Source organism: Dermochelys coriacea, chromosome 17, assembly GCF_009764565.3.
Source record: "Dermochelys coriacea isolate rDerCor1 chromosome 17, rDerCor1.pri.v4, whole genome shotgun sequence".
Lineage (NCBI taxonomy): Eukaryota > Metazoa > Chordata > Testudines > Dermochelyidae > Dermochelys > Dermochelys coriacea.
The window spans coordinates 15,711,129-15,738,256 of NC_050084.1; the positions used below are offsets into that span (position 1 = coordinate 15,711,129).

At 39.6% G+C, this 27,128-nt stretch overlaps 1 long non-coding RNA gene across 5 annotated transcripts in view; it reads left to right on the forward strand.

Annotated features, from left to right (window-relative positions):
- The window catches only part of LOC122456956, a 126,916-nt gene that overhangs the window by 84,495 nt on the left and 15,293 nt on the right, over nucleotides 1-27,128 (forward strand). The window contains exon 2 of one of the 5 annotated variants that reach the window (XR_006276165.1): nucleotides 22,685-22,860. The exons of the other annotated variants lie outside the window; for them this stretch is intronic. This is a non-coding gene — a long non-coding RNA (uncharacterized LOC122456956). The remainder of the gene's footprint in view (nucleotides 1-22,684; nucleotides 22,861-27,128) is intronic. 5 annotated transcript variants of the gene reach the window in all.

Below are 27,128 nucleotides of genomic sequence, written 5' to 3' on the forward strand. Positions count from 1 at the left end.
TGGAAGGGTTATTACCCCAGTTGTACTGATGAGGAACTGAGAGACTTAGTGGGAATGTCCTGTTGAAATTCTCTTTTGGGAATTTTTTTTTCCTTCCACCAAATGCATCCGATGAAGTGAGCTGTAGCTCACGAAAGCTTATGCTCTAATAAATTTGTTAGTCTCTAAGGTGCCCCAAGTACTCCTTTTCTTTTGGGAAAGTCTGAGATTTCAGCATTTCCACTTGCCAGGCCCAACTGGAATGTGAGAATGAAGTAAGATCATGGAAGAGTGAATGCAAAATGTATTTGTTAGGGGAAGTTAACAATGTTTGGCTCAGATTTTAGGATGAAGTGCCCAGGAGTCTGGAGGGTTACTTTTATCAAAGTAAGTTCACTTGTCCCTAAATGAGACCTGGATCTCTCTCTCTTTGATCACCAAGTGTACGAGCTTTCTTGATGTATGTACATTGCACAGAACATTCACCACTTTGGGCCCGATACCTCCCCGATCAGTCAAGTTCTACTGAGATAGATTTTTGTCTCTCAAACTCCACGTAGTTCCTCAAGAGCAGAACTCTTGACCACTAGGAGCCAATTTTGAATTATTCCTGCAACATATGTTGTACTAAAAAAAAAAAACAATGAAGAGTCCGGTGGCACCTTAAAGACTAATAGATTTATTTGACCATAAGCTTTCGTGGGTAAAAAACCCACTTCTTTAGATGCATGGAGTGAAAATTACAGATACAGGCATAAATATACTGACACATGAAGAGAAGGGAGTTACCTTACAAGTGGAGAACTAGTGTTGACAGGGCCAATTCAATCAGGATGGATGTGGTCCACCCCCAATAATTTATGAGCAGGTGTCAATACCAAGAGAGGGAAAATTGCCACCAGACTCATTGTTTTTGTGGATACAGACTAACACGGCTACCCCCTGATATGTTGTACTATAACTCTGCTATAGTATATGAAACAGACCGGGTCCTACCCCTTCCTTTATAAAATTAGTGTATGTTCAGTCTAGCAACCAGTTATTGAAGAACAGCAAAATCACCTAAAGGGACAAGATTGGCAGGAAATCTGCCCTCCTTGTCCACTTGCTGAAGGGAGTGCTGAGAAAAGGAAGGTAAGGGAAGGACTGTCTTGTGATTAAGTTATCAGAGGTGGATCCAAAGACCTACATTTATTTCCAGTTCTGCCAGAGACCAGACTGTGGCACTTTAATAATAATATTTTTGTTGTGAAATCAGTATTATCCTCGGATAGTTTGGATTAATAAGATAACAGATATCTGGGTAAACTTCATTGTCATCAAAACAAAGTTGATTAAAGATGGATGCTTTCTGAGAATATATAAAATACAAGTCACTTACAATTTATTGTATTTCACTGGCAACTCCGACTGTACGTCTCGGTAACAGTAGTTCTCCAGCAGAGCTTTCCACTTGCACTTTGTCATGGAGCCAGGGAGATTGCTGCAAAGAGTTAGCTGTAGTTGGAAGGATGAAGAGCTAACTTGTTTGTGTGTAACAAGCTGCACTCACATAAGCTTATCTAAACTATTCTAGCTTTGTGAATAATAGATTTTGCAGTTTGTTAATTCTGAATTTTTGTATTTTAGATTGCTTTAGGTTGAGTGGAACATTTTGTTTTGACAAAATTGAAATGTTTTGTTTTTAAAAGTTTGCAATTGTTTCAAAATTTCCTTTTCTTTGATTATAAATACCAGTCATTTCAAACAGAAAAATCCAAATACTTCATTTGAAAAAGGTCAAAAAGAAATGTGTTCATTTTTTTTTTATGGGTTTGTTTTTTAATTGACTGAAACAAATGGTGAAACTAACATGAAGTTGTGAAATGTTTTGATGTTGATGAATCTGCCTTTTTCACTGAAAAGTTTTACGAAAAACTTTGCCCAGCTATCATCTGAATAGAAACTAGGAAAGCACTTTAAATTAATACAACAAAGAAACCTTCAAAAAATACCTTTTCTTATAACCATTTCATTTCTTAGACAATCTGAAAAGCCTGAAACAACGTATCTGGACAATTTAGCTCAAATTCTTCCTATGATTCAGTTCATATTTATGTGAATGCTTTGAGATCTATCAGAAGGATTATATATATGCATTATATAAAGGCAACCATACAGAGAGATCACAATCATAGATTCCCTGTTGGACTACAGAGATGCACAGCATGATAGGACAACTACAGTATGCAGTACTGTACATTAAACGTAATGGAGCATGAGACTGGAGTCCTGTTTTGCTGTTACTTACCATATAGGTTTTTAGCTACTAGGAAAAGGCTTCCAGCCAAAAGTTCCCTCCTGTTTTATGCTGGACAATACATGGGGGAGGTCAGGTTGTGGAGACAGAGTGGCTACAACTAAGCTTCTAGGGATGGGCGTTCAGAAAAGCCAACGTTGCTTGAGAACTAGGTTTTGTCTACACTGGCAAGTGAACGACAAAACTTTTGTCATTCAGCGGTGTTTAAAAAACACCACCCTCGAAAGACAAAAGCTATGCCGATGAAAAGCACTGGTCTGAACAGCGCTTTGTCGGCAGGAGCACTCTCCTGCCGACAAAGCTACCGCCACTCATTGGAGGTGGAAGTTATTTTGTCAGCGAGAGAGCTCTCTCCTGCCAACAAACTGTGGCTACCCTGCACGCCTTTTAGCGGTACAACTGTAATGGTACAGCCATGCCACTGAAAGCTGCGTAGTGTAGACATAGCCTAAGTTATCACTGGCCTAAAAAGTGCATGGGTCCAGGGTATCTGGAACATTATTCTGATGTTGTATTTCCCATAAAAGTCTCCCTGGGGTCAAGGCCTTGTCTACACTAGAAAAGTTTTGCTGGTATAGCTATACTAGTGCACATGCAGCTTACATTGCAAGAGTGCTTTTGCCAATACAGCTTATACTGGTTCCCCAAAAGAAATACTGTATTCCAGAGAGAGACTCTCTTTTGCCACTATAATTGCATCTAGACTAGGTCTTTTGCTGATAACAAAATAAGAGTTCGCTCATCCCTAAGTGACATTCTGTTGGCCAAAGTTTCTAGTGCAGACCTTGCCTGTGTTCCTCTAACGTCCTCTTAGATCTTGTCTACGCTAGACTTTTTTTTTTTTCTTCTCAGATTCCCCTCTGGTAAAAAGAACAGAGAGAGCTTTATAGGAGGAAGTCTCCAATATCTTAATTGTCTCCTCTAGATCGGTATGTTCTAAAAAGGATTGACACTTCTATGGCTACCCGAGAATCCAGACTTATCATAATTATGATAACAATATTGGAAGTGATATTAAACCTCGTGCTTCGTGTCTTAAGACAATCTCTAACTATTACACACAAGATGAGACCTAAGGTGTGGGGTAGACTGTCCCACACTTGCTTATTGTGAGACCCTTGGCACTAATGTTCTGGAGCAAATGTCACTGGCCCATATCAGAGAGAGGATGCTTGACTAGATGAACCCCAGGGTCCGATCCAGTCAGGCAATTCCGATGTTCCCGTCCCATAATGGACAATGCGCATGATTTAGAGGGAGCAGGGATAAAAACTGAAATGTTAAGGTTCGGGTAAGAAGGGCATTGAGCTAGTATTGTGTTGTAATTTTTAATTATTTATGGAATTCAGTGCTAATTGTGTAAAAAAAAAAAAAAAAAAAAAAAAAAAAAAAACCATCGGGGTGTGGGGAGGGGAAGGAGCTCGACTCCTGGTTAAGCACCAGATTAGTACTCAAAAGTTGGGTTCAGTTCTGTGCTGTGTCAAATTTTTCTGTGTGACCATGGGCAAGTCACTTAACCTCTTCGTACCCTCAGTTTATCTTCTGTAAAATACTGCCTCTTTCCCACCCTTTGTCTGCCTTGTCTATTTAGGCTGTAAACTCTGTGGTGCAGGAACTGTCTTACTATGTATATGTACAACACCCAGCACAAGGTATATGGGGAGATGTCAGCAAACCAGTAAAGTACCTGACACCACTATGGCTTATTGCTAAAAGCAGCCAAGTCAGCAGGCCATAAAATGGCCACGCAGCAGCCTCAGCTTGACCAAGGCAGGAGGGGAGGGGGTTTGGAGTGCTACAGAAAGGGCAGCTTGACCCCACGTCCTTCCTGATAAGAATTGTGTTGAAGTTGCTGATGCATGCATTTTAGAAGAGTAGGGTGTGCCCTCAGGAATGTGTCTGACAGGGTCTCAAGGCTGCAAACCCTGGGGAAAAAAACACACCTGGTTAATCAATAATCAGAAGAAAACCTCTTGCTTGACCGTTGAAACTGCTTGCTTAACATGTTTTCTTTGAGGGACGTGTATTACTTTGTATAAATAAAGGGGGGAAAGTTTTGAGGTAGTGGGACTCTTCGGGACTGGACTCTCCCTCTGAATGCATCTTGTGTTCCCCACCGGCAGACAGGCTGCCGCTGTGCTACTCAAGAGCCACACTCAGTTTCGGTAATTATTGAGGGTTAGAGGTGTTTTATTAACCTGTTGCGGATATGTGTAAGTGCTTGAGACTAAGTAAAGTTTAGCTTTAAGTGAAAGCACTCAGGTGTTGTCCCATTTGTGCCAGCTATCTATTGGTCAGATGGCCGTGTCTCCCCTGATTTATTTCCTGACACCACCTCGTAGAGAGTCAAAGTTACCAAGAGCTTTGGATTGAAAGAACCCTGGGTAACAAATGGAAGTCACTCTGCTGGAATACAACTAATAAAAATTTGTGTGTATGAGTATACACACACACACTTTGTACAGTGCACCCTGATTAGAAATGCCTGTTTTACATAGGAATTGCCAGACTGGAACCTGGATCCTTCTAGTCCAATCTCGTGTATCTGACAGTGGTCAGCACCAGATGTTTCAGGGGAAGGTTTCAGAAACTGGTTATTCTCTTAGCTTCCTACCACTTAGAAGTATTTGAATAATTTAATGGAACAATACAATTGCTAAACTTACACTCCAGTTGAGAATGAAGTATACAATTATTTAATGAAATCCCAGTTATTTCCAAAGGGAGCTTTAACACAGGTACCAGCATGGTAAGGTCCAAGCTCTGACACTAATTAAGATAAGATAACAGCTTGTGCATTCGTGGATTTTGAAAAGTACCCATTATCTATCGTCATAAAAGGGCTGAAAATATCTTGGCTTGCTGTGCCATTAAACTGTCCTTCATACTCATTGTTGTATATTAAGAGAGAGTGGTGAAAAGATTTAAACAAATGCACTGAAACAGGGCATCTTTCATATGCCCTTTCTGTCTGTGGAATGGGTTGAACATCTCTCCAGAGTTCCCCTGGCCTAGCTTGCCAGCCTAACACCCTAGTGCCTACCAACAGAAGTGATGAATAAAGACAATCATTACCACCATAATGGGACATTTACTATATCTGTTGTCTCAAAGGCTGAGGTAATTTTACAACAACGATAGGTCAGAATACAAGCCCACTTCTTGTGCTTTAAGTGTCTCTTGTCTGGTCTGATAACTGGAGATGGATTGTCACCAGCTGGGGTGACTGACTGACACTGGTCTGACTTTCATTCACAAATTTAGCCTATAGATTTCTAAGGAAAGGATTTATTTGGTGGGTGAACTGGTCTTACAGAACTACACAGCAGGGGGAATGTTGAAAGCCTTGGTGTGTGCAACTCGCTGTAGTTTTTGCAAGAGTTCTTTACAACTGGTTGAATTTTTTCATATCTGAAGCTTTTTCCCTACACAAATGGGTCTTTTTGCTCACAATTGGTAACTTGCACAAAGTTGTGTTTGAAATTTTCTAGTCTTGTTTTACAGAAAGCAAAAATTGCAAAATGTTTTGAATTTTTGGTTGTGGGTGTGGGGTCCTGTTTGTTTGCTGCTGGTTTTGTTTTTTCCCCTTGTAATCACTGAATGCAGGGGAATGAATGATGTCTGGGGGATTTTAAGACTTTTTTTTCAATTTTTTTCACTTTAGAAAAGTTACAGAATGCTAAAAGGAAAAATGAAACTCTTTTAGTGTGTGTGTGTGTGTGTGTGTGTGTGTGTGTGTGTGTGTGTGTGTGTGTGAGAGGAGAAAAACCCTCAACACCATTAATTTTTTTTTCCACTGAGTGGTAAAAAGATGGCCTGAGGCTGGGGAGGGGGGGAATTCCAATTTTTTTTTTAAAGAATGAAAAAATGTTCCATTTCCACTCCTGCACAAAGGAAATAATTTCCAAATGTTTCACAACATTTTCACATGTAGATTTGCTGTAACTAAAACACAAACTGCACTTCTCCTTTATCCTCTAGCATCCCAGTTTAAGGATGAATTTCCTTAGAGATGTGTCTTATGTCGTCTTCTCTCAAAAAAAGAAAAGGAGGACTTGTGGCACCTTAGAGACTAACAAATTTATTTGAGCATAAGATTAATCTACCCTTGAAACCCTCATTTCCTTACAGTAATGAAATAATTTCTTTTGGAAGAAAGTTTTGATTCTATATCATGGGAGCTATTAAATTCCCAAAGTCACTCCCTTTTTTGTTCAACCACATCTACTTGAATTTTTATACACACAGCAACAGCAAATTCAACATGGTGTCTCCATGTTTAAAAATTCCCATTACATAAGCATTTATCTCTGAACTGTAGTTTCTGAAGCGCCAAGTGTTCTGTTAAGTAAAGACAAGCATCACGTTGAAGACAATATCTTTAAAAGACCACAAAATGCCTCTTCATCATATATTAAAAGTGGCAGACAATGCCTTCACTAAGGGAGGAAAAGCCAAGGAGCTTGCAAGGGCAATTCATGTTTCACTGCTAACAGACAAGGCTCCTGATTTTTTTCTTTTTTAATTGAAACAGCTCTGCATTTCGCAGAACAGATACCAAAACTGATTCTGCTACTTTAGGCTAAATGTGTGAAAATGCTGAATGACAGAATCACCTAAGGGTAATAAATCTGCCAAGTGTTTTGTTAAACAGCTATTCAGTTTGAAATGCATCTCAGAGTACTAGAATAACAATAGGCTATTGTACGGTATGGTGTATTAATTATATAGTTTGACAAGAAAATTACCCTTCAAATCAACATTAGTAAAAACTTCACTAGATCAGTTTTGCTCTGCTGTTAAATATATTGTCATCCAGAGGTTTTACCAGCCTCTCTTCACAATTAAAATTTAACCATCATGGCCATTAAATGTTTAAGGGTGACTGCTTTGGTATATCACCAGATACTGTTGCCACCTTCCTAAATGTTAATGTTTATGAGAAAAACAATACTGAAGAAAGCCAGAACTAGTAAAAAGCAGATTCGCAAAGCATTTAGCTGCTATAGTAAGAGTTGCTTGGATTTGTCACGTATGTACACCCTAAAGTATCTACTCTTGCAGATGCTGATAATCAGTCTGAAGGATAAGCATCAGTGTTTAAAACACTCTCCTCACACAAGTGGAATACTAAGTCTCAGAGGCAACACAAAGATATTGTTTTTTTTTCTTCCCAAACTAATTTACGATGTCTAAATGCTGCCCGGCTGTGAACTAAGTACATGGTTTCTATAGGCAAATTTCTCCTTTCACATCTTCCATAGCAGCACTTGAATACCCAAATTTTCAAAGTGCATATGCCCAGCACAAATGTGTGTACAAAAGTCAGGGTTGTGCAAAGGTATGTGTGCGTACGAATACCTGACTTGCATGCTCTTAGCTGATGCTGGATGCATGCAAGACAGCCGTAAGCAAGTGCACCCCCACTTTATCAATTTCAGGCTATATTCTCAAAACTGTTCTTCCTACTTATTGTCCATTGGCACCAGTGCAAATGCTGTACATGCAGATAAATAGAATATCTACGTTGATCACAGCCCTGCAAGTATGACAGGAGAATTTTGCTGTATAATATTTTGATTTAGTATGAGACAACTATATTCAGGTTGTGTGTGTTTAAAATAAAAGTTTGCATGAAAAAAGTATTTCCTAATTTGAATGTGGTCAGTTTCCAAAATGCCATTCAGGGTGTTTTTGTTTTTGTTTTTTGTTAAAATCCTCCAAAAAAGCATGAGCAAATTCCAAATCGTGAGTTCCCAGCACTGACTGAGAAAAGCAGATTTGGTATTGACATGAAATTAATTAGTGTTCATTTGTGGTATTTGTAGATAGCAAAGAAATACTCCAGAACTGCTAGCTAAATGGCAGAATTTTAGTGCAATGTCACTACTCTGAATACTGAAAAATGAATGTCATTGTTTTTTTGGCAAATGATTTGACAGGACTAATCTGATTACGAAAGAAAATATATTACACATACAATGTGTAAACTGAATGACTGCTCATAGATCTCTTAACCTGAGCATTGTGCTTCTTATCTGTAGTTTATCAAATTTGATTTTTTTTTTGTGGGTTAATGTAATAAAACTTCTTAAAACCAAACAATTCTGAAGAATGGTACCACTGAGATTTGCCATCATGGCCTGTGGTTTTTAGTTTTAAAAATATCTTTTCTTTTTAAAATTGCCTGTAAAATAAATTGTTCACATACATATACCTTCAGGACTAAATACATACTCAAGGATAATTCACATTCTTCAAGTATTGCAAATGTACTACTAACATAGATGAATGGACATCATAAAACTGTAGTTTAAAAAGCCACGATAGCTTCAACTGTTATAGGACACATTTCAGGAAAGCATTTAAGCATTGCATTACAGTCAATGGGACTTAAACATGTGCTTAGGTGTTTTGCTGAGTAGAGAGGTGCTTACATACAGGTCTTATGTAAGAAGCCTGATCCAGAGCCTACTGAAATCAATGGGAGTCTTTCCATTTACCTCACTGGGCTTTGGATCATATCATGCCTTAAAGTGCTTTTGTAACACCAATGGACCCCAGTCAAACAGATTGAACCTAGGACCTCTGAAGTTTAGTGTGTGTGCGTCTAATGCATGTGCTAAAAGCCACATGGCTCTTAGCTAAGGCTGTAGCAGCCACATCAGTCTCTAGATACCACAAAAGAGGGACAGAGCGCCAAGAAGGCAAGGGTTACACTTTATTGAATTGCGTTGATAAGGAAGTCTTCCTAAAATAAATACTCTGAATTAACTCAATCCTTGCTGAAGTTATGGATGCTATCATAATACTGCTACTAAAGAGTAAATACCTAAGGGCAGCCAGAGGAATATTCTTAACAGATCTTCACTTGGAGAGCTCAAATTGTGATATAGTGCATCACTCTGTGATTCGCCATTATAAAAAGAAAAGGAGTACTTGTGGCACCTTAGAGACTAACAAATTTATTTGAGCATAAGCTTTCGTGAGCTACAGCTCACTTCATCGGATGCGCTGTAGCTCACGAAAGCTTATGCTCAAATAAATTTGTTAGTCTCTACGGTGCCACAAGTACTCCTTTTCTTTTTGCGAATACAGACTAACACAGCTGCTACTCTGAGACCTGTCATTATAAAAAGATGTAACCATGAGGGAGCCTCTGTTGCCATTCACCAATGGGTCTGCTATAAGAAATTACATTTCACTACAGGCATTGAAGTGACAGCAGGCTGCCTCTTAACCCAGTTAGCAAATTGTATTCTATTCTGATTTCAGCGCAAAGTGAAATCATAATACATACTGAAATACTGTTTATCAGGGGTTCTCAAACTGTGGTCCACAGACTAGTTATGATCTTGGAAATATTTGCTGGTGATTGATGGAGAGCTGACTGATCACAGTGTTTTCCTTCTTTCCATCTGCTAAATTACATTAAAAGACTGTTTACAATATTTTAAGGGTAAAATTTTCAAAAGTGACAGGCAGTTGGGGATAGTTTATTACAGATATTTAGGCTTCTGAAGACGCAGATAAACACCTAGTCCTATTCTCAAGAGTGTAGGCACCTAACTCCCCTTGACATTCATGTTAGGTGCCTGAGTGATATAAAAATCCTCAGCACCTAACAACCTTTAAAAATCTGGCCCTTAGGAACATAAGCCCCATTGGCATGAAAAAAGTGTAGCCTAAATTGCATTTACAAAACCACCCAAGCCTCATCAATAAGACTTAAGTAGGGAGAAGCAGATCTGTGAGATTGTCTTATAGATGCCTCCGTTCCAATTGACACTCTCCATTAAAGAGGTGGCCCATGCTATGAAAGTTGGAGAACCCCTCCTGTACATAAAATGCATGATTACAGGATAAATTAAAAATCCATGCAGCCCCCATTAACTTGTCAGTTATTTCCATGAGTTACACAGAGAATGACTGCATGGCACACAAGAAGTAGATTGATATAAAGCCCCAAATGGTTTGTGAAAATGAAGCTGAAAATGGTTCAGGGTTCACTGAGCCCTTCAAGCTAAATCTTGAAACCCTTCAGTCTAGTTTCAATCATATGTGGCTTTGACAGAGTGAGTTTTGGTTCTGAAGACACTCTTCTAAGGTTTCTGTTTTCAGAGCTAGCCCTGATTTCTACACCTCAAATCTATTTAGATTTAAATTGGGGTAAGGGTAGATGGACAGGTATTTTTAAAAATTTCCCATTCAACAGGAAGCACACTTACCTGAGCATTTTAATGATGATGCACCTCTACACTGTAGCTCAAACTTGCATTACCAGTTTGCCAATTTAACGGCTACAAATGTCCTTTGAGCATCCACCATCATCCCAACAAAGGAACTGTGTTTGCTACAGGTTAACTCCTGCTGTCCTCAGTGCTCTGTGTGGTATGTAAATGCAAGTTAAAATTAATGTAAGCTACAAAGAAAGCGACATTCCACAACATACATTAATACTCTGATTCAAAGCAAAGCAATCAAGCACTTGCTGATTTTTAAGAACCTATTTGAATTCCAATGACTTCAATGGGACCTAACTGTGTGCTTAAGTGCTTTACTGAATCAGGGCCTAAAGAAGCAAACTATGATGATTCAAGTTAGCAATATATTCCAATCATAAAAATTGTTATAGGCAAAAATTGATCATGCAGTGTATCATCCAGTGTCTTCAAAACCCATATTTAACGCACAGTGCACCATTGTCAACAGTTGGATGGTCTCACTAGTTTAATTCACTCAGTAGAATCTTTATGAAACTTTGTATGAAATGTCTGATTATGAGAGAGATGTCAGGTTATAACAAAAGAGTATTTAACTCCAGTGAGCAGAACACAGGAAACAACTTACCCATCCATATTTCAAGCTTCTTGAAGCAGAAGAGAAAACAATCCTATCAGTTAATAAAGAACAAATCCAAAAGTAGGAACAATCCTGTAAACAGCACATTACTGTACCTAAACCAAGAACTCGGCCCTTGCAGGGCCATGGGAGGGGGTGTATTGAGAAGGGAAGAAGAAGAGACCGAATAGATTCAGTCTTTGTTTATGACTTACCATTAAGTGGAGGGAATCAATCCAGCGCACATTTGGCCAATCAGGGTCCCTCTAAGATCCCCGAGAGCAATGAATCAGCCTGACATCAGGCCATAATTGGCATTTTGGGCATTAGCCTATCATGCCATCAAGAGTCCTTCCCAGATGTAGTCCTGGCAGGACTGTCCCTGTTGATTACACTGAGACCTCAGAGGCTGGTCCAAAGTAATTTATGGCTCTCACAATTGTATTAATGGCATGGATGTTAAAAGTACCAACTTCTAGACAAGAAAATATTTAACTGGCTTGAAATTAGGAGGTACCTATTTTTCAATCAGTATAGTTATTTAATGGAAATCTGAAATCGTTCCAAGAAAGAGACAATGAAAATGTAACAAATAACTATATTTTTTAAAAGAAGAAAAATTAAATGATCTATAGAAGGCATGGAGTAGTACACAGACTTTCTGTGAGACTCTGGATTTTGATCAATTTTTAACACTGTATTCCTTTGAAGGAAAACACAATAAGAAAATATTTTGCTTATAGATTATTTTCATTGCAGCCACCAAATGTTAATCCTATTGAAAAGTAAATCATTATAATTCTATTAAGCTTTTCATGATACATTCCAGGTATAGTTTGCAAACCAGTAGGGAATGCAAAGTAATAAATCTCATACCTAGAATGGAGTAGTTTCCAATGAAGCTTTAAAAAACAAAGACAAAACAAAAAGCAGATAATCTCTTCAAATTCTCCCATGCTGCCAAGATAAAACACCAGGAAATGTTTGCATTGTCCTATTGAACCTCTCTCCAAAATATTCAGCATGTCAAAAAATTAATAATAGTTTGTTTTATTCTTATGGGGCTCACATGCTGCCCCATTGAAATCAAATGTGAAACTCAGAATTCAATGAGGGTAGGATTGGGCCCTTGTTAAGGCTTGGTCAAGCAATATTAACATAAAGAAGGTCTAAATTCACTGTTAATATTATTCACAATGAATAGGCCCACCAGCTCAAGCTCTTTCATACTGAATTCTTCTAGCATCTTATATGTTTAGAGTGTGTTAAAAGATATGCCAGTGCTGCAGCTGTAATTAAGGTTCGGTGAGTTACTATTTCCATTATAAAGCCCACTTTTCAGGGTTTAATAAATCTGCAGCTCCAAATCAGATCAGGCTGAAACTTGACATTCAAGTTATCAATACAGAGATAGAATTTGTGCTCATCTATTTATCAAAAATATAGTTTAAATCCACTCAGCTGTTGCTGAATTACAGAGGTCTAAAAAACATGGGTGTATTTTTTTTTCAGATGTTCTTTCAGCAGTTTAGAACTTAAACATACTCTCAGGACCTAATTCAGCTCTAATTTAGGTAAATCTGGGCAACTCTCAGTGCTTAATAGGAGAGCCTCCTGTGTTTTGCTTGGACTAATTTAGCCCTACCTACTCCTTATTTATTAAAGGAATTCCTTTATGTGGAATGCGTCCTTTGTGGCACTTTGCCATTTTAAGCAATTTTTGCATGTTTGCTTCAAACACTCACCTGCTAATTCTTAGAGTAAGTGGAATCCAGCAGAATGAGTCATAGCATAGACAGGGGTTAAGAGTTTGATCCTTCTAGCATTATAGTCAATGCCCTTTAATTCTCTGATATCCTTTTTGAGATGGGAATGACCAGAGCCACACTGGCTGTAACATTGCTCTATATTATAGCATTATGATATTTTCTATGTTAAACTCAAAGTTAAGGGAGACAGAATTATATTATACTCCAAGAAAAGGAGATGACTGACTAGTACTGGAACAGGCAGTTCTGCAGCTGAGGGGAAGTGCTGTATATTCATACACAAATAATGTATATTGTATGTGTAATTTATACATAAGTTCTTGCATATCGTTCTCCTCTATGAACACTGAGTATTCCAATAAAGATTTCAGAGGGCCACCTGCATGCAGGAGTCTGATTATAAATGACTAGCCAACCATTTTTATTTTATATGATTTATCATATCAACCACAGCTGTCTTGATCTTAGCCTCACAGCCATTCTTAGTATGGAAATAGGAGTTACCTCCATCCTGGGGAAGAAATTGTACAACAAATAATTAAAATGAAACACTGGGGGGGGAAGGATGTAGGGGAAATTTCTTCTTTTTTCTACCAGAAACCAGCTGTATAGAATATAAAAACTAAAGGAAAATATATTGAATATTTCTCTCTCTCTCTCTCTCTCTCTCTCTCTCTATATATATATATATATATACATATATATATATATATATATACACATACACAAATACACACACACACACACACACACTTACTTTATATATGTGTGTGTGTGGGTATTTGTATAGAGAAATATTCAATGTGTATTCAATATATATTTGGCACCCATTGAATTTAATGGGGGGGGGTGTGTGTATCTATATATAGAGATAGATAGATAGATACACACACACCCTATTAAATTCAGTGGGTGCAAAATTATGTCCTTGCACTTAAGTCAAAGGTGTGTGAATTTCAGTGGGATTTAGGTATTTAACTCCCTTAGGCTCCTTTGAAAATCCCAGCATTTGCTGAAAGAGCATAGATATGGCCAGATCCTCAGATGGTGAAAGCTCATGTAGCTCTATTGATTTCAATATTACTATACAGATTTAGACCAGCTGAGGATCTGGCCCTGGTAGTTTTCACCTTTGTAAGAGCTCAAAGTGCTTTTGCTTCAGCACAGAGACATGGTGAAGAGTAGAACTCCTCTCCTCATGAACGCTCAAAATGAATTTCCTCCTCAGTCATGACAATTTTCAGAGTAGCAGCCGTGTTAGTCTGTATTCGCAAAAAGAAAAGGAGTACTTGTGACACCTTAGAGACTAACAAATTTATTAGAGCATAAGCTTTCGTGAGCTACAGCTCACTTCATCGGATGCATTTGGTGGAAAAAACAGAGGAGAGATTTATATACACACACACAGAGAACATGAAACAATGGGTTTATCATACACACTGTAAGGAGAGTGATCACTTAAGATAAGCCATCACCAGCAGCAGGGGGGGAAAGGAGGAAAACCTTTCATGGTGACAAGCAAGGTAGGCTAATTCCAGCAGTTAACAAGAATATCAGAGGAACAGTGGGGGGTGGGGTGGGAGGGAGAAATAACATGGGGAAATAGTTTTACTTTGTGTAATGACTCATCCATTCCCAGTCTCTATTCAAGCCTAAATTAATTGTATCCAGTTTGCAAATTAATTCCAATTCAGCAGTCTCTCGTTGGAGTCTGTTTTTGAAGCTTTTTTGTTGAAGGATAGCCACTCTTAGGTCTGTGATCGAGTGACCAGAGAGATTGAAGTGTTCTCCAACTGGTTTTTGAATGTTATAATTCTTGACGTCTGATTTGTGTCCATTCATTCTTTTGTGTAGAGACTGTCCAGTTTGGCCAATGTACATGGCAGAGGGGCATTGCTGGCACATGATGGCATATATCACATTGGTAGATGCGCAGGTGAACGAGCCTCTGATTGTGTGGCTGATGTGATTAGGCCCTATGATGGTATCCCCTGAATAGATATGTGGACAGAGTTGGCAACGGGCTTTGTTGCAAGGATAGGTTCCTGGGTTAGTGGTTCTGTTGTGTGGTGTGTGGTTGCTGGTGAGTATTTGCTTCAGATTGGGGGGCTGTCTGTAAGCAAGGACTGGTCTGTCTCCCAAGATCTGTGAGAGTGATGGGTCGTCCTTCAGGATAGGTTGTAGATCCTTGATGATGCGTTGGAGAGGTTTTAGTTGGGGGCTGAAGGTGATGGCTAGTGGCGGTCTGTTGTTTTCTTTGTTGGGCCTGTCCTGTAGTAGGTGACTTCTGGGTACTCTTCTGGCTCTGTCAATCTGTTTCTTCACTTCAGCAGGTGGGTATTGTAGTTGTAGGAATGCATGATAGAGATCTTGTAGGTGTTTGTCTCTGTCTGAGGGGTTGGAGCAAATGCGGTTATATCGTAGCGCTTGGCTGTAGACAATGGATCGAGTGGTATGATCTGGATGAAAGCTAGAGGCATGTAGGTAGGAATAGCGGTCAGTAGGTTTCCGATATAGGGTGGTTTTTATGTGAACACCGCTTATTAGCACCGTAGTGTCCAGGAAGTGGATCTCTTGTGTGGACTGGTCCAGGCTGAGGTTGATGGTGGGATGGAAATTGTTGAAATCATGGTGGAATTCCTCAAGAGCTTCTTTTCCATGGGTCCAGATGATGAAGATGTCATCAATGTAGCGCAAGTAGAGTAGGGGCATTAGGGGACGAGAGCTGAGGAAGCGTTGTTCTAAGTCAGCCATAAAAATGTTGGCATACTGTGGGGCCATGCGGGTACCCATCGCAGTGCCGCTGATTTGAAGGTATACATTGTCACCAAATGTGAAATAGTTATGGGTCAGGACAAAGTCACAAAGTTCAGCCACCAGGTTAGCCGTGACAGTATCGGGGATACTGTTCCTGACGGCTTGTAGCCCATCTTTGTGTGGAATGTTGGTGTAGAGGCTTCTACATCCATAGTGGCTAGGATGGTGTTTTTAGGAAGATCACCAATGGACTGTAGTTTCCTCAGCAAGTCAGTGGTGTCTCGAAGATAGCTGAGAGTGCTGGTAACGAAGGGCCTGAGGAGGGAGTCTACCTAGCCAGACAATCCTGCTGTCAGGGTGCCAATGCCTGAGATGATGGGGCGTCCAGGATTTCCAGGTTTTATGGATCTTGGGTAGCAGATAGAATACCCCAGGTCGGGGCTCCAGGGGTGTGTCTGTGCGGATTTGTTCTTGTGCTTTTTCAGGGAGTTTCTTGAGCAAATGCTGTAGTTTCTTTTGGTAACTCTCAGTGGGATCAGAGGGTAATGGCTTGTAGAAAGTGGTGTTGGAGAGCTGCCTAGTAGCCTCTTGTCCATACTCCGACCTATTCATTATGACGACAGCACCTCCTTTGTCAGCCTTTTTGATTATGATGTCAGAGTTGTTTCTGAGGCTGTGGATGGCACTGTGTTCTGCATGGCTGAGGTTATGGGGTAAGCGATGCTGTTTTTCCACAATTTCAGCTCGTGCACGTCGGCGGAAGCAGTCTCTGTAGAAATCCAGGCTGCTGTTTCGACCTTCAGGAGGAGTCCACCCAGAATCCTTCTTTTTGTAGTGTTGGCAGGAAGGTCTCTGTGGGTTAGTATGTTGGTCAGAGGTGTGTTGGAAATATTCCTTGAGTCTGAGACGTCGAAAATAGGATTCTAGGTCATCACAGAACTGTATCATGTTCGTGGGGGTGGAGGGGCAAAAGGAGAGGCCCCGAGATAGGACAGATTCTTCTGCTGGGCTAAGAGTATAGTTGGATAGATTAACAATATTGCTAGGTGGGTTACGGGAACCATTGTTGTGGCCCCTTGTGGCATATAGTAGTTTAGATAGCTTAGTGTCCTTTTTCTTTTGTAGAGAAGCAAAGTGTGTTTTGTAAATGGCTTGTCTAGTTTTTGTAAAGTCCAGCCACGAGGAAGTTTGTGTGGAAGGTTGGTTCTTTATGAGAGTATCCAGTTTTGAGAGCTCATTCTTAATCTTTCCGTTTGCTGTAGAGGATGTTGATCAGGTGGTTCCGCAGTTTCTTTGAGTGTGTGTGGCACAAGCTGTCAGCATAGTCTGTATGGTATCTACCAATGTGATATATGCCATCATGTGCCAGCAATGCCCCTCTGCCATGTACATTGGCCAAACTGGACAGTCTCTACGCAAAAGAATGAATGGACACAAATCAGACGTCAAGAATTATAACATTCAAAAACCAGTTGGAGAACACTTCAATCTCTCCGGTCACTCGATTACAGACCTAAGAGTGGCTATCCTTCAACAAAAAAGCTTCAAAAACAGACTCCAACGAGAGACTGCTGAATTGGAATTAATTTGCAAACTGGATACAATTAACTTAGGCTTGAATAGAGACTGGGAATGGATGAGTCATTACACAAAGTAAAACTATTTCCCCATGGTATTTCTCCCTCCCACCCCACCCCCCACTGTTCCTCTGATATTCTTGTTAACTGCTGGAATTAGCCTACCTTGCTTGTCACCATGGAAGGTTTTCCTCCTTTCCCCCCCCTGCTGCTAGTGATGGCTTATCTTAAGTGATCACTCTCCTTACAGTGTGTATGATAAACCCATTGTTTCATGTTCTCTGTGTGTGTGTGTATATAAATCTCTCCTCTGTTTTTTCCACCAAATGCATCCGATGAAGTGAGCTGTAGCTCACGAAAGCTTATGCTCTAATAAATTTGTTAGTCTCTAAGGTGCCACAAGTACTCCTTTTCTTTTTAGTCATGACAATGATACCCTCAAAACACCTGACAGTGATTCACTTCTTCCTCTGTTAGCCTAGGCATTCAGTGAATCCTATCTTGTTTCAATGGAGTCTTTGTGAGAGAAAAGGTAGGTAGTAACAATCTAAATGGAGTGACAGGACGTCCTGATAAAACATCCAGGTGTTGCTTTCTGAACAGTTTTATGTACATAGTATTTCAGCAAAAAGCAGCTCCGGAACCACACCTTTGTAGTGGTCAACAGCATAAATGCAACTGAAGACTACTGCACTGAAACTATTGGCTATAAATAGGATGTGCATGTCCCAGTGTGTAGGAGGGGTATGCCTGACACATACACTTATGAGACTTCAGCAAACCAACCAGAAGAATTACTCTGTATTTGTCAACAAGAAGACAAGCCTACTGTGCAGGGTGATCTTCCTTGTACTAGAACTTTGACAACACATTAGTTGAATGCAGTTTCACGTGTCGCAGTGGGGAAGGAATAAACAACATAAATATTGCCCCCACAATCCTTTCAGGGCCTTGTGTACACTGGGGAAATTGACTGGCGGACCTATTCCACTATAATTTAGCTATTCTGGAATAGTTTTCCCATATGGACACCTATTCTGAAATAAAAGTGATTTGATTCTGGAATGTTTACTCTGGTTTGTGAATAGAGTAATTATTCTGGAATGTAGTCACATTTAGTCCAGACCAGAGCATCCATCGAGGGAGCTATTCTGGTCAGTTTCCCCGTGTAGCAAGTTGTTCTGGAAATCATTGACACACTCGGTCTTACAGGTTTTTCAAATGCATGTAATTTGAAAAACACATCCAATTGATTTGTGAAGCATCTCTAGAAAAAAAGTAGATGCAACTCTTACAGTATGACTTTCATGGAGACAAAACTAATATTACAAAACTCATCTCTCAGGGATACCAGTACTCTTGGAATACAAGTCTGGTTGGGATGGTGAGTGAGATTTAGCCTCTTCTTCAACTACGCAACGAAATAAAGAAAATTTCAGAGTAGCAGCCGTGTTAGTCTGTATTCACAAAAAGAAAAGGAGTACTTTTGGCACCTTAGAGATAAATTTGTTAGTCTCTAAGATGCCAGAAGAAAATTTAACATTGTATTTCTTTTCTGTATTTAGATCAGTAGTGATTCTGTACTATTAAGGTCAAGAGGAATTTTGCCTTTGAATTCAATACAAGCAGGACTGGGACCCTGAAATCTTAAGCCAAGAAAAATCTGGTCAAACCACTTAAAAATATTTTAAATATTTTAAACAAATCAAATGAGAAATGGACCTTTTACTACCTATTCTGTAGACACATATCTGGCAGAGAAAAAGGGAGCCAATGATGGTCTACATAATACCATCATGGATCTAGTTATCAATCATAATTGGTAAAACAATTTATAGGGCATGATGCTGCTCTTACACTCATGAGAACTAGAGTGTCTTTGTTGAAGTCAATGCAGTTATAATAGTGAGAGAGTAAAAAATCAGACCCAGGGATTTTATTACACATGTTCCCCCTCTGACACTGAGATAGCATTTATTTATTTATTGGCAATGCCTATGAAGGCTAACAATGTTAAAGCACAACAAAATGAGAAGGTGAGCCCCTTTAAGTTGATAAAGTATCTCAGATGTGTTATGCAATGTTCAATATAGATTTTGATTCAACTCGATCTTTAATAGAATTATCTGTTCTAGCCAGCTGCCAAATATACCTGCTCAATAATGTGTCCAAATTCATTAACCGTTCTGTTTTAATAATATTTAATTTTAAAATTAAATTTTATCCATACATTAGCTTCATATTACTGAAGCAAATATAGGCTTCATGGCTATATTAGCTATAATTCATTATTTTTCCCTACTGGCTCAGTGAAGTAATTTGTAACTTTGGAGTACATCCAGCATTTTTAATTTAAGATAGGGAAATCTACATTTAGTTAAAATCATTTGCGCACATGATTCTAATATACTTTGCACACTTTGGGCTAGTTCGCGACTTTATCTGTAGCCCAAATGAGGGGTAATGCATGGATGTAGCATCCTAGGAGCAACCCAAGGAGGGAAGTATGGCTCTCATAAATGGCACTGAAGGGAATTAATCTGCTTACTGGCCCATGTAGTAAATCGCTTCCCATTCTGCTCTGCTCATCTGTGATGGCTAGTAGGTTGGGGAAGAGCAGAGCCAGGATTCCATCTATTCCTCACATGTCTTTGACCATGCACCACTTTCCTGCATAGGGAAAGATGGAAGTAATGGCTGTACCATGTCTAATTTCCCCATATGCACTCAGATTTGGTGATAAAGAGATACCACCCCACAGACCAAGGGAGCCTCAAAGTTTTGTTGCCAAGTGGCAAAACTAAAGATACTAATGCTTCTGGGGGGGTTGGGGAGGGGAGTTCTTGGGCATCTTCAATCAATCTTCAATCTTCTTTGCATCTCAGAATTAACTTCACTTAAGATATGTATCAGTAATGGGATATTGCAAATACAGGGCATCTGTAATGGTCAAATAACTGTGTGTTCACAAAGGACCCCTTCACTTCCTCTACACTCACCACCATGCAGAATCGGGCCTTAATTTCTCTGAAATATTAAGAAAATCATTTTGAGCATATTTCTTTCCTTGTGTTCTAACTAGGCTTGCATGAATAAAAAATGTATGCATGTTTACTTTATTATGTCCCTAGTCACATAAGGACTCTGGGTATCTTCCCCATCTCCTAGAGAACAAGACATTTTAATTAGCCAATTATATTAGTAAAAAGCAATCTAATTTCTAGGTCAAACAATAGTGTGGCACAGATATTAAAATCAAATTAGTAAGATGTACCAGTGTTTCCCTTTAGCATGCAAAAATGACCTCCTGCGCAGATAATCAGCCTAGTTTCTCTGAGGTTATCTGTGGCAATGAAAAACACAAGTGCAACAAAATAATGAGCATGGTAACAGGTATATGAATTACTCCCTCCTGTCTCTCTGCCTTCTAACTGTTCAGATTTATAGAAGAGTATTCACAATGTCTTTTTAATTATTTTTTTAGCATGCTTTAGAAAAACCAGTTAAATAACCCAAAATACTGACAAAGGAGAGGAAGGCTGCTCTTGCAGTTATCAGACTGGGGCTCAGATCTCAACACTGCTATTGACTTCCTGTGTGACCTTGGGAAAGTCACTTGATCTCTCTGTGCCTCACCTCCCCAGCTGTAAAACAGGGATAAATATTTATCATGCTCTCTCTCAATCTTGTCTATTTCAAGCATGAGCACTGTGGGGCAGGGATGGTGCACTGGTATGTATTTGTGCAGGAGCTACTACAAGGAGCTCTGATCTTGACTGGGACCTCTGAATCATACTTGAGTATAAATAATAAATAAATAATCCAGGTATTTGCAACTTACTCTGTCGAGGCAGGTGATTCCTCCCTAAATCATGGCTGGTATTAGCTATTGCACCTGTCATGTGTTGGGACACTAAAGCTCGATCAGCAACACAGTGGGTGAACAAGAGGGCTATACTGATGGACTGGCCCAGTTCAAGCACTCCAGGGAGCCAGTGCCTGAGAACAAATCTCCCTGCCAGTGTTCTTAGGAGCCTTGCTATAACGTATCCTGGCCCTGTGTGGTGACAAGTGCCAATGTTGGTCAGTGCAGCATGTTGCTCGGTCCAGTGAATGTGCAATTCTTAAGCCACCCATAAGTGGGGCCCAGAAAGCTGCCTGAGGAGAAGTGCAAGAATTGTGTAACTGTTCCTTTTGATGATGATGGTTATTGTTTGGTAAATCAAGTCCTCAGCTTTATTCCAGTGTCACCCTACCTTCACCATCTGCTTGCTATCAATAAGATCAGTGACTACAGCTACCACTACGTTGAACCTTTCATCGCACACACCATTTCCATTACAAACCAATTACAGAACCTTCTCCTTCAGTATAACTCATGTTCCTATTTGCACCAGTACATTCAATTACTCCGAACTCATTGTGAAATAGTGATTCCAGGTAAAATCCTTGTATTGCTCTTTCCCTCAGAATTGGCCTTTTTAAAGATGTCCATTGTTAGACAAAACTTGCGGCCACAGTGGAACTGAGAGTGGGCATCTCACACACTCTACAAGAGGAGATAGTGAGTTGATAGCTTGGGTTCAACAAGGTGAGAGTGTTCTGCACAGAAACAAAATTCATTGGAGTCTATAGAAAGTTTCCTATAGACTTCCCTGGGCTTTCCAGCAGGCCTGTTGTGAGCGAGGTTTGTAGTTGTGTAAATGGCATTACCCACATCACAGACACACTTCCAAGCCTTCTCAAATGTTACCAAACATCATATTGAACTTGATTGTTCACCACCACTACCCAGGGAGAATGGAGCATGAGGCTCCAATCCAAAGCCCAGTCAAATGGAAAAAGCTGCCAATGATTCAGTGTTTTGAAAATCACACTTTAAGGTCCTGATCCAAAATGCATCAAAGGCCTAGATCCTCCAAGGTTTCAATGGGAGTGAGGCACCAAATACTTTGAGGACCTGGGCCTCAGTGCACAAATTCTGTTAACTTTCAATCCAAGTGATGACCCTCGGTCACTTAAGCTCTTTTGAAAATCCCACCCCTGAGAGCCAGATCATCAGCTGATTTGTAAATTGTCATCACTCCACACCAGCTAAGGCTTTGCTCCTTGACTTTCAGAGTCAGGACTTCAGGATTTGACCCACTGACTTCTAAGAGAGAGTTTTGCATAAGTAATAATGGAGTGAAGATTTCACAATTTGGTCCACAGATTGTAAGATCTTTTGGGAAGTGACTGTGTTGTGTCTTCTTCTAACTGAGCATCTCTAAATACTATAGGTATGTATGTAAATATGGTATGAACATTATTATTATTATTATTGAGTTTTTAATCAACAGAAGAAAATATTGTTTTACCATTTCTCTCTCTAATGGAAGAGTTTGATCCTTTATTCTAAAATATAAAAACAAAATAAAGGGAGAAATGATCCTGAAGCCTTGAGTCAGTTTTTATCTGTCCAGGCGATGCTCTCACTGAAGTCAATGGAAGTTTTGCCAACTTTTCTAAAGCAACAAGCAATTCTGCAAGCCCCATTTAAAACACCTCACAAAAGCCAGATTCGTAGAAACGCTGAACATCCACTGTGTGAAAATCCAGCATTTTGAAGGTATCTGAAGTTGGGAATCCAAAAATAGAGGTATACATAATAACTAGTCACGTTTGAAAATTACACTCAAAACTAAAAATAAAGGTGCGGTTTTTTTGTTTGTTTGTTTTAAAGTTCTCAGCAAAACTAAAAACTTATTCTTTGCTGCTTTGTGCCAACAGTCTCTGCTCCACAGTGGTATTGCCTGACAATGGTGTGCAGCAAACTGAATCTATTTGAAAAGCAATCTGGATTTGTCTGAATAAGACATTTATCCTTCAAAGGCCAGGGCAATAGAGCACTAGGCCTCTGAAAACTAACAGCTCAATTGTGCTTAACCCTTGAACTACGAATCATTATTAATCTTCAACGGGTTTTAAGGTGTAAAACCTCTTCTAAGCACAACAATAACAAAGTCTGCCATACAGTAGAACAGCCGAAGTGGAAGAAATATGTTAACAACTACTGTAATGGGCAATTGCCTACATTCTCAAGATATACAGCCCCTATTTCTACAGTGCACCATATGCTGCATTAGCTTGATCCTCTAAGTAAGGTTTTTACTCAGATGTGAAGTAATTGTTTCCCTAACAACACATGACATCAGGGAAATGCCCAGGATTGATACTGACACATTTCTAATCTGTTCTAATGTGTAAGGTGAATAATTTCCTTAAACGATGTGGTAGCTCTTAAAGGTGCAGTCCCTCCACAGTTCTGGAGCCAAATTTAATCTATATTACAAATTACTGTTCCAGAGCTAAAGGGATAAATTCTGCTTCCCTGCTTATTTGAAATAATGTGTTCCAGCTGTATTTATTACATTGCTGAACTGAAAGTCTGAAAGCACTTATAGTCAAGAAGAGCATTGATAGCAATGCAAAACGTCCCCACTGCCGTTCTGATGTAACCATTCTTCACGTTTTCTGTTATTTTTTTAAATGAATGGAGTTGTAGATATTCTTTTTCCTGAAGGAGCTTAAGATCCTTTTATAAATTTCCAATCCAGTACTCCCTGCTCTTACATCATGCAGTATGCCACTTAGCCAGCCGCCTTACCATTCACATAATAAATGAAAACATTAGGGTTATGCACTGGTTTAAACCAAATATTCCAGCAGAGGCTGATTACAGACCTCTCTTCTATGATCACTTACTGCCAAAAACACATACAGAGAGAGATCCAAAGTATTTCTGAAGGTCACTGGTCTCCCAGCACATGACCTTTTGGCCATATGCATCTGCTCCTGTTAAATATCTATCCTTACTATTTTTAATTGACTGTTTCCGAAGATGAATTAATATTGGTCTCAATTCTAAAACCTAAAGATCTTTTTCAGACAACAGTATTTTTACACCCACTGGAGAACACAAACAAGAACATTTAATGTACTGTAATCATTTCTTCAGTGATTTGCTAGGTACTATAGATAAATGATTCTACATTTACAGTTCACTATATCCTCAAGAAATGAACATTGTTGCCGTATTTTACACAAGAGGCTGACTTTTCCCCTTCCTTTGAACCATTTTATTTGTAAAGCAGTCACTAAGAATTTTCCTCAGTTCTAAAAGGTGGCCCTGAGTTTGCTGCATTTTTATTCTGGTCATCTCCGTCAAGTCACAATGGTGGCACAGATATTAAAGACTAGTGCTTATGATCACCCATGCTTACAGTTACTCACATAACAGGACGTGCTGACAGAAGCATATTAAAAAGAGATAGTAATCACTGAGTTCTTTATGTTTGAATAATCTTTCCCTCACTTTATAGGGCACTTGCATTTTGGACATTATGATATGTGTAGATCTTGAAACCCAATGGCTTTAAAAATGTTCTATCAGAACCCTTTGCACATATTGAAGTATAAAGATTCTGGGCCAAATTTTCTAATTGTGTAAGTTCATTATTAACACCAGCTGGGAAGATTACCCTTTGTATGCCAGACATGTTAGCGCAGGCAATAATGCACTGGTATTGAGTTTAATCACTGCTTGCCTGCAGTCAATAACAGATTAATCAGGAGAAGCACCTTTAAGGAAGTCCCAGCCAGTCAGAAGAATGGCATGCTACTCACGATCCGAGGTCTAAAAGTTGCAGGAAATAAAGTCAAAGAAAAGTGGGGTGTCCTCAGGTTTCTTCAGTGGAGCATAAACTGGGAGGTCAGGGGAAATAAAACGCTATGGGTTCAAGCTGCATAATCTGGATCTCAAATGCTCCAAAATTCAGTGTTTAGCCCTCTGATTTGGTATTGAATCCATCTCAGTATTTAGCTACAAAGTATTTTAACAAAGAATGCTAAATTACATGCAAGTCACATTAAGAACAATCAGTCCCATATGATAGGGAATCTAATAGTTCATAAATGAAATGCAAATTCATTTTTACGGGTGCACTATAATAAGCCAATTATTTCAGAGCTCTTCAATTATGCAGTTTCAAAAAGAAGAATTGCTTTAAAAAAAAAGTTTAAAGAAGCAGCTTTAGGTTTTTTCCAGATCTTTCAGGGGGGAAAAAAATACATCTGCACTACAACCAGCACAAAATATACAGGCCAAGTCACCAGCATGAGAAACACAAACATAAAAGAATAAACCAGCTGGCAAACCACAAACATAGCAGAAATGCAGACAATGGGCCGTAAGTATCCCCATCAATTAGAGACACTCAGTAGCCCATCCTGTGGCAAATTGCTATAGCTATTATGATCTGCTATCTTAACACTACGGAACCTTTGCAGTCTCTAATATATTGGGTATGTGTAGAAATGGTGCTGTGGAAATAACTATACACAATCAAAGAGGTCCTCTGCAACTTTTGGCATTCAAGTCTGGAACAGAGCTCATTTTCCTTTACAAAAGGTAGATTTATGACTGCCAGTAGTCTCTCTCTTTTGTGTCCCTTCATTTTTATTACTGACAGTTATTGACATTGGTGGCAGAGAGAGAATCCGGAACCTGAGTTTACAGAAAGAGTTATCTGTAGTGAAGGAATGAATCCCTCAACATTTTAAAGGTCTGCAGAAGTAATTTTTGCACATGTTCTTCATTGTGGTGCTTTGGCATATATAATGCACCTCTTTTAGGCCTTGGCAAGTACAGAGTTATGGCCCGCCTCCCCACCTCTGTCATCCATAGATCTCAAAGTGCTTTCCAAAGGAGGTCACTATCTTCCACTGAAAGTCCATGGAGTTCAGCACCTAACGCCCACAGGCCCATTTGCTATATGCAAACTTTACTCTCAGTGCACTAGACAAGATAACAAAATCAGTCTCAACAGGAAGAAGATCTGAACCGAGTTTGCAGTGTTACCCTCAGTTTGTTCCACTGATCATTCTTATTATCTGTATTATCTGGGAGCCCTAGAATCCCATTGTGCTAGGTGCCGCACAAACACAGAACAAAAAAAGAAGCTCCTTACCCCATAGAGCTTACAATCTAAGCGAATCCAACCTGATCTTTGGTGTAGCCTTTAATGCTGAACTGAGTACACATATCCACAGTAATTTGAGAAAGGCCTAGCTCTTCTTCATTACAAATACCCCAATTTTCCAGCTGCAACATGCAACAGATTTGGACCAAATTAAGAGTGCAAACAAAACAGGAGTGAGGTCAAAAATGTGAAAGCTGTTCTGTATTACAGCTTGGCCCAGGACCCCCTGTATGGTCCTCAGGAAACCCTTTTGCTGGGACCCACATGCTTCCAAGCCACCTGGGTCTGGAATAGAGTCTCATCATTGTTTCTAGCTCTGGGTCTATAGGGCACAGTCCCAGACACAGACATTTTGTCTCAGTCCAGCCACCCTAGAGCCCCAAATCCAGAGACCCTCCTTAGTTACTTACACATGTCTCCTCAGAGTTCAACCTGGGCTGTGGGCTTCTAGTATAACCCTGTCAGGGACAACATGGCAGGAAGCCAAGGAACACATTTCTCAGCAAAGGAATTTTTTTTAACACAGTGACTTCACTCTTGAAACCCTCGAGAGTTATAGATGTTTGAAAACAAAGTCCTGAGATGTATCCTCCCCTGGTCGGACCTCACCTTGTCATGCGTGTCTGAGGTTCCTCAGTTGTTCAGGCTTGGCAGAGTCCATCCTGCCCTCTGTGTCCTGCAAGTCCTCCTTACGCGTGGCAATGGTCAGCCAAGCCCACTCTCTAACTCCGCACAGAGCAGAACCTTGTTCTGAAATACAGCTGCCATCTCTGAGACACAGAATCGTAGAACTGAGAGGTCACCTAGTCCAGTCACCAGCACTCAAGATGGTCTACATAATATGTAGTCCTATCCCTGATAGGTGTTTGTCCAACCTGCACTTAAA